The sequence below is a fragment of the Rhamphochromis longiceps genome, linkage group LG4 (genome assembly GCF_057381845.1).
Source record: "Rhamphochromis longiceps isolate RC_006_pf linkage group LG4, R_longiceps_female_GT1.1, whole genome shotgun sequence".
In the NCBI taxonomy this organism is placed as follows: Eukaryota; Metazoa; Chordata; class Actinopteri; order Cichliformes; family Cichlidae; genus Rhamphochromis; species Rhamphochromis longiceps.
Genome location: NC_140560.1, coordinates 10,104,597 through 10,116,688, shown reverse-complemented (window position 1 = coordinate 10,116,688; position 12,092 = coordinate 10,104,597). Strand labels below are relative to the sequence as shown.

The window sequence follows — 12,092 nt, the reverse complement described above, 5'->3', positions numbered from 1 at the left end:
ACAGCTGGCATGTAGTCAAATTTTGGATTAACATGTGAATAAACTGTCCAACGGAAGTCAAATATTAGGCATATTACTCAGCACATTTCAAAGTCCATAGTGCAAAACTGTCTCTCACTTCGTCCCGAGTATCAATTGCCTTTCCGCACAGTTAAAACAGGTGTGTAGGTCACACACGCCCACCCAACCACGGACAAAGTACATTTAGGTCATATGCAGAAATGCAACTGAGCTTTACTACAGTCACGGCAGATTAGAAACCTTCCCTGTTTCAGGCCTTTTAACCTCAACCCAGCTTTTGTCTTGGTTCACACTGAAAAACGTACGTTTACATGAATAAGTAAAGCCTGCTAACTAGAACTTTGAAAATGTTTTTTTACAAGACAAGATTTTGGACAGCCACTTCAATAATCCCAGAAAAAAGAAAAAAAACCCCAAAAACAAAACTGTATGATCATTAACTGGCACTCTGAGAAGGCTCAACTGTATGACTGTAATCTCTAATCAAACAATACCTCATAATTAGCGTTACTGAACACAAAGAAGCACCATCTGCTGAGCCATTGCCACAAGGAGGCATAAGTCAAGGTCTGTCCTTCAAGACCTGAAATCTCAACAAGTCTTTTGTTTATGTAGACTAAGTCAGAGCACAGTCATTTCCTGCCATTGTTGGGCTCTATTGAAACCTCACAGGTGTGTGTGTGTGTGTGTGTGTGTGTGTGTGTGTGTGTGTGTGTGTGTGGGGGGGGGGGGGGGGGGGGGGGGGAGATAATAAGAATAGGAAAAGAGACAGGGGAGGTAAAACGAAGAACATGCACTGTGAACAGAGGTCACAGAGAAAGGTCTGATAAGAAGACTGACACAACAAGGAAATACAAAGCTGTTTAAAGAAAGAAAGAAAAGAAAAAACCCACGGTCTGCATATCCTTGAGAGTAGTCGGGTCAACCACTAACTGAGGCAGAGCTAAATTAGAAGAGACATTCAGGAGAAAGCAGCAGTTTGAATGACTTGAATTAAAGGCCAGCATTAATGACATACTGCATTCAGACTCCACAGGCTAAAATCTGTTAATGTTTGATACTGCCTTTAATACATAAAAATGAATTTAAGCCAGTGTCGCTCGCAGCTGACACTGCTACATACTGAGAGAGGATACGATCGGCTCTGCTATGCTTAATGAAAAAAAACAAAAACAAACAAACTTGGCAATCTCCTCTGACAGGAATGTTTTGTTTATATTTGTGAATCTTGTGTCAAAGACACACACGATTTTAAACATTACCATTTTACTGAGCATTAAAACTATTTCAAGAAAAGTTAAAAGCTTAAACCAAAGTAAAGTCACATTTTAGAAAGCCAGAACCTTTTTTTTCATCATTTTCAACAGACAGGTTTCATAATTAATTCAAGTATGCCCCATTACTCTCAGCCCTAAAAAAAGCCCAGCACATATTCCAATCTGGTTTTCTTGGCGATCTAAACTGCAGGAATTACTGCACATGCGAATGTAGTTCAAAAAGGCAGAATAGGAATACCTGACATTTCTTCAAATAACACTGAGACAGGGTAAACGATCGCAATGTGCCAAATAATGTCACACTGCCCTCTCCACAGAGCAACAAAAGCAGGGGGCCTGCAAATAATCTTCCCCAGCTGGGACATCCACCCTTCAATGAAATCTAAACATCCACAGGCAAGTTCCCTCAGACCGTAACACTCTGAAAAGACTGAACAGCCTCACACACCAGCACCCTGTTCACATTTTAAAAGAGGCCTGCATTCAATTTTGTCAGGACTACGGTACATAACTGCCGCCCCCCCCAGGAGGGCCTCGAGTATGGACATTGCTGACACATGAATGATGGAATGTAACGATCTCTGCAGGGGGGCTCCATAACAGCACCAAAACTGGCAATGGGAGAGGAGAACAGGCCTCCAGAGAAGATGTTGCACAATGTATTAATTTGCCAAAATGACTCTTGCGAATAACAGGATATGACATACAACATGTCACCCCATGTGACCCTTCAAGCATCAGACTTTAAGCACATGACTGCTGCTCTCAGGGAGACTCATCCGGAGAAAGGTCACCCTGAGATGCCATTTATAGAAGAATTCTGCACAAGCTGTGGCTATTCTTCTGCTACTACAATGACTAATACTGATCACTGCTCAGCCTGCAAGCATTGTTACTGTAGTAACCTTGCACTGTGGTTTAAGACTTTCTTGGCAGAAACCAACTGATATGAAATAAGCGTTTGTGTTTAAAAGCAAAAGGGTGCCACGCCGCCTCCCTCTGAGACCACTAACACCTTCTACAATGAGAAGCAGGTTTGGGTGGAGGAGTGCCAGAGCTGCTGGGATGCCCAAGTCTGATTTGATGCAGACTTTGTGCATTTCTTCCCCCAAAATGTTGAACTTTGGTGCTTGTCATAGCCTAAATGACTATCCACAGTCCCTGAGTGCAAACAACTATGCGTCATCTAACAGATGCAAACAAATGATACTGACAAAGCACATCACTCAGGAGGATGCACACTGGTATGACATGATTGGTCCTGATTTGAATGGAACACTGAAAATCTGTGATTGGCCCAAATGTTGCCGTAACATGCATGTTCTCTTTGAGCCTGAACTAACTAGAGATGCTTTTTTGTAATCTGTGCTTGCAGATCAACATTTCCACTGCAGACGCATGCACGCTTTGCCTGAGCTTGAACTCAAAGTTTCCCGTGATGACTTTCGAGGCTCTAAAATTACATGGCGTCTCATGTTTTACAGTTCGTAAAGCCTTTAGAGGTAAATTTGGGTCACTGGGTTGCACAAATAAAAATGCACTCAGACTGAGCCGATACCGAGCCCTTCCAGCTCTTATGTAAAATGGAAAAAGTCACGCTGCCCAGCTAATGTTCATCAGAGTGGACCGCACTGTAATTACAAGACAAGCCTGGTCATTTTAAGCTGGCACTGCAGGAACCACTCTGACTTAACATCTGGCTCATCTACATAACAACCACATCTTTTATCATCATGCCCATCTCACGCTGCGAAATACTTCCTTCTGCTTCACCCCTTAATGACTTTAGATCCTCTATGTGGATAACATTCACTGCATTTTTTACATGCATCTCTATTTTCGTTCTTCACTATCTTGGCCTGGAATAATGCTGACTGGAAAAACTGCTTTCATATCAGGCAATCAATGAGTGTATGAAGAATGAAACCTTAGCCTTACTGGAAACCCATTGGACTTTTATCTAATGAGATAATAAACGTTAAGTGCCTCCCAGGTGAACTAGAATATTTTAATAATAAATCTATCTAGAAATATGTACTTCACATAGTACAGACAATCACATAATACAAGTTAAGCTTCTGAAACATCCATATTAGCCCACCTATGAGTTTGTCCGACTTCTCTATGCCTCTCCCAAAAATCACAGTAAAATGTGTTCCTCATGCCACCATGTTGGCAGTAGCAGTGCACAGACATGCAGGTGACATGGTTTAGTATGGGTAAAGCTGGTCAGTGGCGGAAACGCTCAGCTCGGCGATCCACTGACGTCACCCTGCCAGCCAGACATATCACCGGCTCAGTGTCTGTCTCCCACCGCTACACACCGATAAGTTGTGTAGCGGTGTTGTGTAGCACAAACTAAGCATTCATATCTTACACCGAGCCGGTGTTCGGATAGCCTGAACTTCCACCTCTTCTCTTCAGCTCAAACTCTCGCCCGGCTTTTTTTTTTCTCTCTTTTTTTTTCCTTCCACGGTGCCATTCATTCAAGCGAATCACTTCCTGCCTCTACCGTTAAGACTTTTAGCTTCTCGCGAGCTGCCACAACGCTGAAGCTGTACTCTGAGACCTACGCTTCACATACTGCACACTCACTCGTGTATTAAAAGTTTATGGACAGTATATTATTTGAATATTAAAGTGCTGTGAAGTTAAATAAAGCTCGGGTTAAAACTCCGACGGAGGTCCCACTCCACCCAGAGCAGCTTGCTCTATTTGCAGCCCTGAACTAGCCAAAAAAGAAAAAAAAAAGGCCCTGCTTCCTGGTTCACTGCACTTGCTGCGGCTACAAGCGAATTGCACGAGTTAGAAACGAGTACATGGAGAAAGCATGGCAGACAAAAGTGTTCAAGAAAGAAATTACCTGCTTTTGGGGTGCAGGCTGCCTTTTTTAAGAGGGTGGCTAACAACAACCGTGTGGCTCAGTCAGCGTCGCAGTGAGACAAACTTATCTTCCTGTCGGCAGCAGCTTCGAAGAGTTCAGGCTAAACTACAGAGCTCGCTTCCTCCACTTCAGTCAGTCGCTCTTTCTATCTTTTTTTTTTCTCTCTCTCTCTCTCTCTCTCTCTCCCCCTCTTCCTTTTTCCCTCCCTCTTCCACTGGCTGGTCTCTGGTTTGCGTAATTTTAGTCAGCGAACGGCCCGCCGGAGCCTGGGGTGGGGTTCAGGATGAGGCGGGACCCAGCTGTCACATATCCGCCCCCTGGCCAATGGCCGCCGTCCTTTGTTAATCCTCGACACTTTTGTCCAATCGGCTTCTTCTAAAGGCAGCACAGGGCGGAGGGGTGACAGCGAATAGGCGGGACAAAGAACAAAAAACTGAACTTGAAAGCGTTGAGAGGAGGGAGGAGAGACTAGAGAGGTTACCGATAAAGCTGTGTTTAATGAGAGAGGTATGTGCATGCTAAGGATTTTTATGACCATATAAGTACCAGTCACTCTCAGGATGAACTGCATCACTCAGGATCTCCCCTCGTGTGTCAGCGAGGTCTAGTCTGCCCTGAGCGCCGTGCTAAACAACTAGTACGGATGGCTTCAGATGTTTGATTTCGTTTCTGCTGTCAGATAGCAGACAAATCATGCACATGCAGGCTTGCGTGCTACTCATATTACTAATCTGTCTGTCTCTTTCTTTTTTAAGGTGTAACAAAAACTCAGGCAGCGGTTTCTTGAAACTCTACACCCACCTCTGTCTGCTTAAACACATAAGATGTATTAATATTGTGAAGCACTCCTCTCTGTAAACAGGCTGTCTCCACTCTAAAAGGAGGTCAGGAAGACCAGTGTGCAGCTGACCCCGACTTTGGCAGCATGGTTGCAGAGGGCCTTGAATTTTTCACTGTTAACCAATTTTTAAAAACTCAGTCATCCTGTCACCATTACATACAAGCAATTTCAGCCTATTGGCTCCTGCTTCCACCAGAGGGATTTTTTAAATATAAAAACTTTATCCACACTTTCCCAAGCTCTTAGATGCGAGAAACCAGGTGTTGTGGATTTATTTTTGTGATGCATTTAACTAAATTGCGTAATTTAAAATGCAATTACTCTTTTAAAACTTCCTCCTGCACCTGGCACCATGGCCAGTCCCAACAGATCTCCAGTTTTTTTTCCTCCAGTGAGTTTATTGAAATGCATCCATCCACCTGTCAGATATGAGATTAGATCTGAAGAACAAACACGGTGTAAGATAAAATTCAAAACAGTTATGTGACTTTTCACTCGCCCAACAAGTGAGCCGAGCTTCATGATCAGACGTGTTAACACTGCATGGGAACCGCCGCAGGTGATGATCTAATTAGTGTGAAAGGAGAGAAATACATGTTGACATTAGTTTTCACTTGGCTGTTAAAATTAACGTCAACGTTGCCTTGTGGAAAGAAATGAAGGATAAAGAGAGAATGAGGGAATGGAGAACAGGAAAGCAGGAATGTGGTAGGAAAGGGTGAATGATGTCGAGATGAAAGTCCTGTGTTACCGATGCCAAAGTCTACGCCGGAGAATGGAAAGTACAATATGAACCTGTTTACTTCAAGCAGCCCTCTGGGTTTCAAATCGGGTGATTTGGGTCCGGTTTGCTGAACGGGCCCTGAAGGCACAGGGCCAACGCACATGCCACAACCAGCAGGGAGACGTTAGCAGTGGAAAATAAATGTTTTTTCACTTTCTCTGTGTCCCCATAAAAATGCCATTGGATGTCTTCACTGTCTGCTTTAAGGGTTTGTGTTTTCACTTGAATTTATCACCCATCGTTTGTGGACCCTGACTATTATGCTTTGGCCGTCAGTATATGCTGCTGCATTGGTGGATGCTCAAAATGACCAAAGCTTCCAGTAATGCAGGTTTCAGGCTCTTTTTTATTGACTCTGTATGATGTCAGTGAGAGCCAGAGTTATTATAGTTTCCCGTTTTCAAAAGACTTTTATTTAATTTAGTTTAGTTTCTTCTTTCAGTTTAGTTTTTATTGTTTGAAAATGTTCCATAGGATTGGATTAGGATGGATAGATAGATAGATAGATAGATAGATAGATAGATAGATAGATAGATAGATAGATAGATAGATAGATAGATAGATAGATAGATAGATAGATAGATAGATAGATAGATAGATAGATAGATAGATAGATAGATAGATAGATAGATAGATAGATAGATAGATAGATTTTCCAAAATTTCATAAAATTATTTAATTTAGGTTTAATGAGCAACACAGTGGTGCAGTGGTTAGCACTGTTGCCTCACAGGCCGAGGACTTTCTGTATGCCATATTCTTCCCACCTCTGCGTCGGTACTCTGGCTTCCTCCCACAGTCCAAAGACATGCAGTTGGTGAGGTTAGGTTAATTAGTGTGAATGGTTACCCGTGTCTCTGTGTTAATCTTGCAACAGACTGGCGATCTGCCCAGGATGGACCCTGCCTCTCACTCTAATTACAGCTGGGATAGGCTCCAGCTCCTCGTGACCCTGAATAAGTAGAATATAGATGCATGGATAGTTTTAATATTTTTTCAGAAGATTATTTTTTAAGTTTAGTTTCACTTAATTATAATAAGCTTGATAAGAGCGGATAACTCTGATATGGTCATTTCAGCGGTAGTGACCGGGCACTGCCCGTCTGCCTGCAGCGAGCTCCGTTGTCAGATGGAGGCAGTGTACAAAGTATGTGGTACAACCGGTCTGTGGGCCACTCTATGTGCTGTTGTTGCTCTGTCAACTAACCGCGGAGAAGAGCGAAGTTATTACATACAAATAGCTGAAGTGAAACCGAGTTTCAAAAACACTGAAAAGTGTCACTGCAGCCACCGTCTGTCTTTTCAAGCTTTACTTTTGATCCTTGAAGAGTTTTTAGTTTTTTCCATGGTTCTCCCTTGCCCAGTATAAAGTAGATAAGGATTATTTTGAACCGTGATTCATCCAAAGCCACTAAATCAGCACAACAGATCCTTATTTATGACGAAGTGCTTGAGGTTAAAGTGTCAGAGCTGTGGATTATAACCCGAACTGCACACTTTTGATTTAAAGCAAGTTTTTCTACTAAGACAAGTCTTTCTGTTTTTCCTGTTTGGAAGTAATCCCTGATAAGAGATGGCAACACAAAACAGATGATGGCATTCTGAAGAGAAATAACACATATCTATATATATATTTCAGCACAGGTATACTTGAACTACACATTCGCTGCACAAGGCAAACTATTATGCTCATTTATCCCTAGAAGTTGCCTTATATTGCAGCAGGGCCTAAGGCATGACAGGAATCTGCTGACAAACACAGGAAAATGGCATTTTCTGTACAATGTGTGATTTATGTTCGCTGCGTGTCACTATGAGTGGAATGTGTCTGTTTGTTTTCCTATATGTTTTAGCAGCTGGGTATCGCATGTATGGAGAGCAAAATGCTGACGATTCAGCGTGTCTGCATGGAAAAATCAATAAGCCCCCACATCCCTACTTTACTAGGATGGACGGGAAATATCTGAATTTTCAGCTAAGAGGTCAAAGGTCACGTGTTACTTGAGAGGGACCAGATGCCAAAAGAGGAGAGGGGCAGAGGCGAAGACAACAGGGGAATAAGCAAGAGAATCAGGCTTCTGACATACAAACAGATCTGAGCTCAAAGCACATTTTGTAATATGACAACAGCTTCTCATATGATAAGAATCTTGGATCTAAAGGGGAAAAAGAGAAGCAAACAGAAGTGGGAAGCAAAATAAATGTGGGATTAAAACATAGCAGAATTACCAAATATGGACAACTCTGACCTCACCATCTCCCTCCCTCCCTCTTCCCTTTCTCTCGCTCATTCTCTCTTTCTCCCCCCCCTTCAGTTGGTTGTAATAGCAGCAGCAGGGTGTGTCTGTAATTCAGGGTGTGTAAGGCCATTATATCATCCAGTCAGAAAGAAAGGAACTCATTCAGTGACGGCACGTTAAAAAGGGTGCTATGTTAACTCACTGACCACTCTTGGAGTGTAACCGCTTGCGTGAATTTGTGTGTGTGTCTGTGCCCTCAAGCAACACACGGGCCTACATGTCTGTACATGCAAAAGCTCAGATGTAGGTCAAATAATAGAGCAAACAAATTTACCTCTTGTACTCATTTCCTACTCCACTCTTTCACTCCTGAAGTGTACTAGAATCACAGTTCGAAATAATCCTTATCAACTTATCCTGGCTGTTGACACAGGCCCTCAGTTTTATTTATATAGCACCAAATCACAATAACTCCCGCTTCTGTATTATTGTAATGTAAAGACCCTAAAATAAAACAGAGAAAACCCCAACAATCAGCGAGCAAGTATTTGGTGACAAAACTCCCTTTTAGCAGGAAGAAGCCTCCGGCAACAGCCAGGCTCAGGGAATGGCAGCCATCTGCGGCAACTGGTTGGGGGTGCGACGAGGTAAAGGATGTCTTTTTTCGTATGTCTTGAAACAAGCTGTTTGCGTCTCCTTCACCCTCCCTTTAAGGCCGACTTTCTCCCTATTTGCTGCAGCTTGCAAACAAAAGGTCTGAACAACAGGTGGGAGGGGCTTCAGCGCTCATGCAATCACTGGGATTACTTGCACGTACATTGAACTCATTGGCTATTTTTATGAGGAGCTTCTGCCATTTTAACAGCACATATATGACAGAAAATCGGGAAACCTCTAATAGGGCCACTTTATTGCTACTGTCTGAGCCACATCCTCTAGCTCTAACCGGTCAACAACACTTATTACAGCGCATGCGGTTTGTTCATCACCATCTCCCTGTCTGCCGAGACTATGTACCCAGCATGCTTCAGTTAACACAACCTCTTGACATAGTTAAACAAAGTGTTTGTTTGTGTGTATTTGAATAGCACGAACCGCAAAGAATAATTAAGAGCTTCCTCAGCTTTTATGATAATGCAATAATAAGCACCGGTGTGTCCAGTGGCTATTTATTCTGTCTTTAGTCTCACCCTGGGTTCCAGCTCCGCCATCCTCCTTTTTCCTTAGCAATCAGTACACAGGAAGGAGTGATAAGACACATGTTGACTCACAAAACTAGGGAATGTGGAGTAAAAGGGAAAACAGGCACAGCTCGTCTTCCTTTGTCCGTCTCTCTCCCCCTTTGTTGCGTTGCTGATAAGACAGCATCCCTAATACATGCTAAGTCCATAAGGTATTGCACTGATGGGAGTGAGAGAAACAGCAACAGTGGCTGCTTTGTCTGGAACAGAGCGCAGCTCTAACAAGGTGGAGAGGGTGTGTGTTTAAAATATAAATACAGATATGTATTTACTATAAACACAGAATTCTCAGGCCTGTGCCAGATCGGCTCTTTCTCCTATAAGCACCTCACCCAAATGCACACACAGGGCAAAAGCGTTTGGCTCAGAGACAAGCGATGCCATTTCGAACAAACAGAGAGCGAACATTAGCAGTTTGGGGCTCTAAAGTGGGACAGACTCACTGCAAGAATTCTGGCAACTCTGCCTCTTGCCGTTTACTCAGCAGCAGCCGCCGCTGGCTTCCCCTGACTTTTTTTGCCTTATATGGTCACAAGAAGTGGTTGAGTGAGTGTGAGAGAGAGTGGGAGAGAGAGCGAAAGAGAGAGAGGGTGGAGGTGTGGTCTATTGTTTTTCGCGGAAGACGTGTAGGGTTACATGTTGGTCTTTAACCTCTGGTGGCTGTCGTCATCTCTTCAGTCACCTCTTTTCCTCAGTCTGAAAGTATAGGAACTGCATAGGAAGTCATGTGGCGTGGTTGCTGATTATCTGAGGCAGAAGGGGACAAAAGCGGCTGAAATGGTAGAACATTCACAGACATCTCAAAAACTATGCAGGAATGTCTTTCATCCAGCTTACAACAATTGTGTTTGTACATCTGGGCCTTTAGCTTTACGCACACCTGCTTACATAATGCCAGTGGAATTCCTCCCCCTCCTCCTCCCCCTCCTTTTTAAATAATACAAAAAAAAAATCACTTGATCTCTGATCTGGCTGCTACTGAGTAACTATCAGTGAGCACATCCTTGGGCTTCATTTGCAATGACCTAATCCAAACCAGGACCCGCTGAAAGTGCAGATGACAAATGATGACTTTAATGAGCAGTTCTGAAGGCCGTCACTATGATTCTGTCAGCTGTGGGCTCTCTGTAATGACACGCCAGGATGGGAAAGCAAGCGGCCAGGGCTGGGCATGTTTTCTGCTGAGAAAATTACGAGAGATAGAGACGATGATGAGAGAAGGGTCTTTCTAGGCAGGGCAGGTCATCTCCTGTCTGCTTTACCACGAAGCACTCGATTCTTTGAATGGTTCATTAGTGATACAGACTTGCCTCACTCTTGCACTCCAGTCTTTATTGGGCAGGCCCCTCACATTAAAAGTGTTTATATGAGTACAGAAAGTAACATTTTACTTTCTATCCCTCGTCACTGTGAGGTGCAGTGCTACGTAAATAAAGAAATAAATAAAAGCAAGCCCAATCTTACTACTCTGCTGTTAATCATTAACCACATCCAGTGATAAAACAGCTATTTATTACTTTCTTTGCTGTCACCATAGCAACTTACAAGCAAGCAAAGGCTGAACTCACACTCATTCGGACTGGAGAGAGGTAGATAGTTTATGAACAGCACGAATGTGACAGGCTCGAGGGTCAGAGTCCATCTGCCAGGTCGCAGCACATGTCGAGAACATCTCAACCGCGACAGAGGAGGGAAAGGTGGCTGGGCACGGTACGGTACTCTGGCCCAGGTGCAAGAATGAAAACATGCAAAGGTGAAAATTAGAGACACAGACGAGGAGGCAGACACTGTTGATTTGAGGGGGTGACAGAAGGGGGGTAATTTAAGTAGAGGGTGGTGTGTAGGTAGGCATTTCGGTAAAGACTGGATTGTAACAACATGAGTAACACCTGCATGTTCAGACAGAAGGCACAGGGAGATTTGGGGGGATGACGCTGGCATAATACAACTGAAAATCCTCCAGTTCACAAAAACAGTCCTTTATATGGTAATTTAAGACCCTGTAACATTAGAGAATTCCCAACAATCCAACATCCTCCTAACTTCCTGAGGGCACAGGTTAGTGGGATCCGTATCCACAGATCAGGAACATGGATGTCTGGGGATACAGAAAGGAAGGGAGAGAAAGAGAGGACAGAAAATAAAAGAATAATGGCTTTTAATGATGTCATATAAATGCAAAGGGAATGAAAGCGAGGAGAGGTGCTCAGTACGTGATACCAGGTCCCCCAGCAGAATCTCCTGATCCAGCCCAAAACATGTGTTTATCCAAAAAAAACAACTAACTTTTAAGACTAATCCTGAAATCAGAGAGGGGGTCCATCTCTTGATCCCAACCTTTAAGCTAAGCCATCCCTCCCATTCTATTCTAGAACTATGGCACTAACAAAGCTACATCCTATAGGTACATGATGAAGTGTAAAGACTGTGAGTCGAGTATAGATATGTGGTCTCTCGTGTTAATACTCATTAGCACCTCTTGCTGCGTTGTTTTGGATCAACTGTAGGTTTTTTGGGAAGCCTTTGGAGCAACCTGGCAATGAGGAAATATAATGTTCCAGTTGGGAATATATTCCAGCACCGTGTAATTATTTTAAAACAAGAAACATAAATTGAAAACAGGCACTGGGTCAAAAACAACACAAATGTTAAAAATCAGCTCCCACACAGCGAGGCTCCACTTCTGTCTACAACATGGAAACTGATGGCCCTTCGTCACTTTAGCATCACCATCTTTAGAGAAGAAGGTACATTTGACTGGTTCCTTATTTCCACAGCAGACGGACATGTCCACGTTTCTGATT

At 43.3% G+C, this 12,092-nt stretch overlaps 1 protein-coding gene across 2 annotated transcripts in view; it reads right to left on the bottom strand.

Annotated features, from left to right (window-relative positions):
* LOC146671025 (myosin-9-like) overlaps positions 1 to 4,411 on the bottom strand; it is a 31,328-nt gene extending 26,917 nt beyond the window's left edge. For both annotated transcript variants that reach the window (XM_085403186.1, XM_085403187.1), the window contains exon 1: positions 4,162 to 4,411. The gene's annotated coding sequence lies outside the window, so the exon portion shown is untranslated. The remainder of the gene's footprint in view (positions 1 to 4,161) is intronic.
* Positions 4,412 to 12,092: the final 7,681 nt, after the last annotated feature.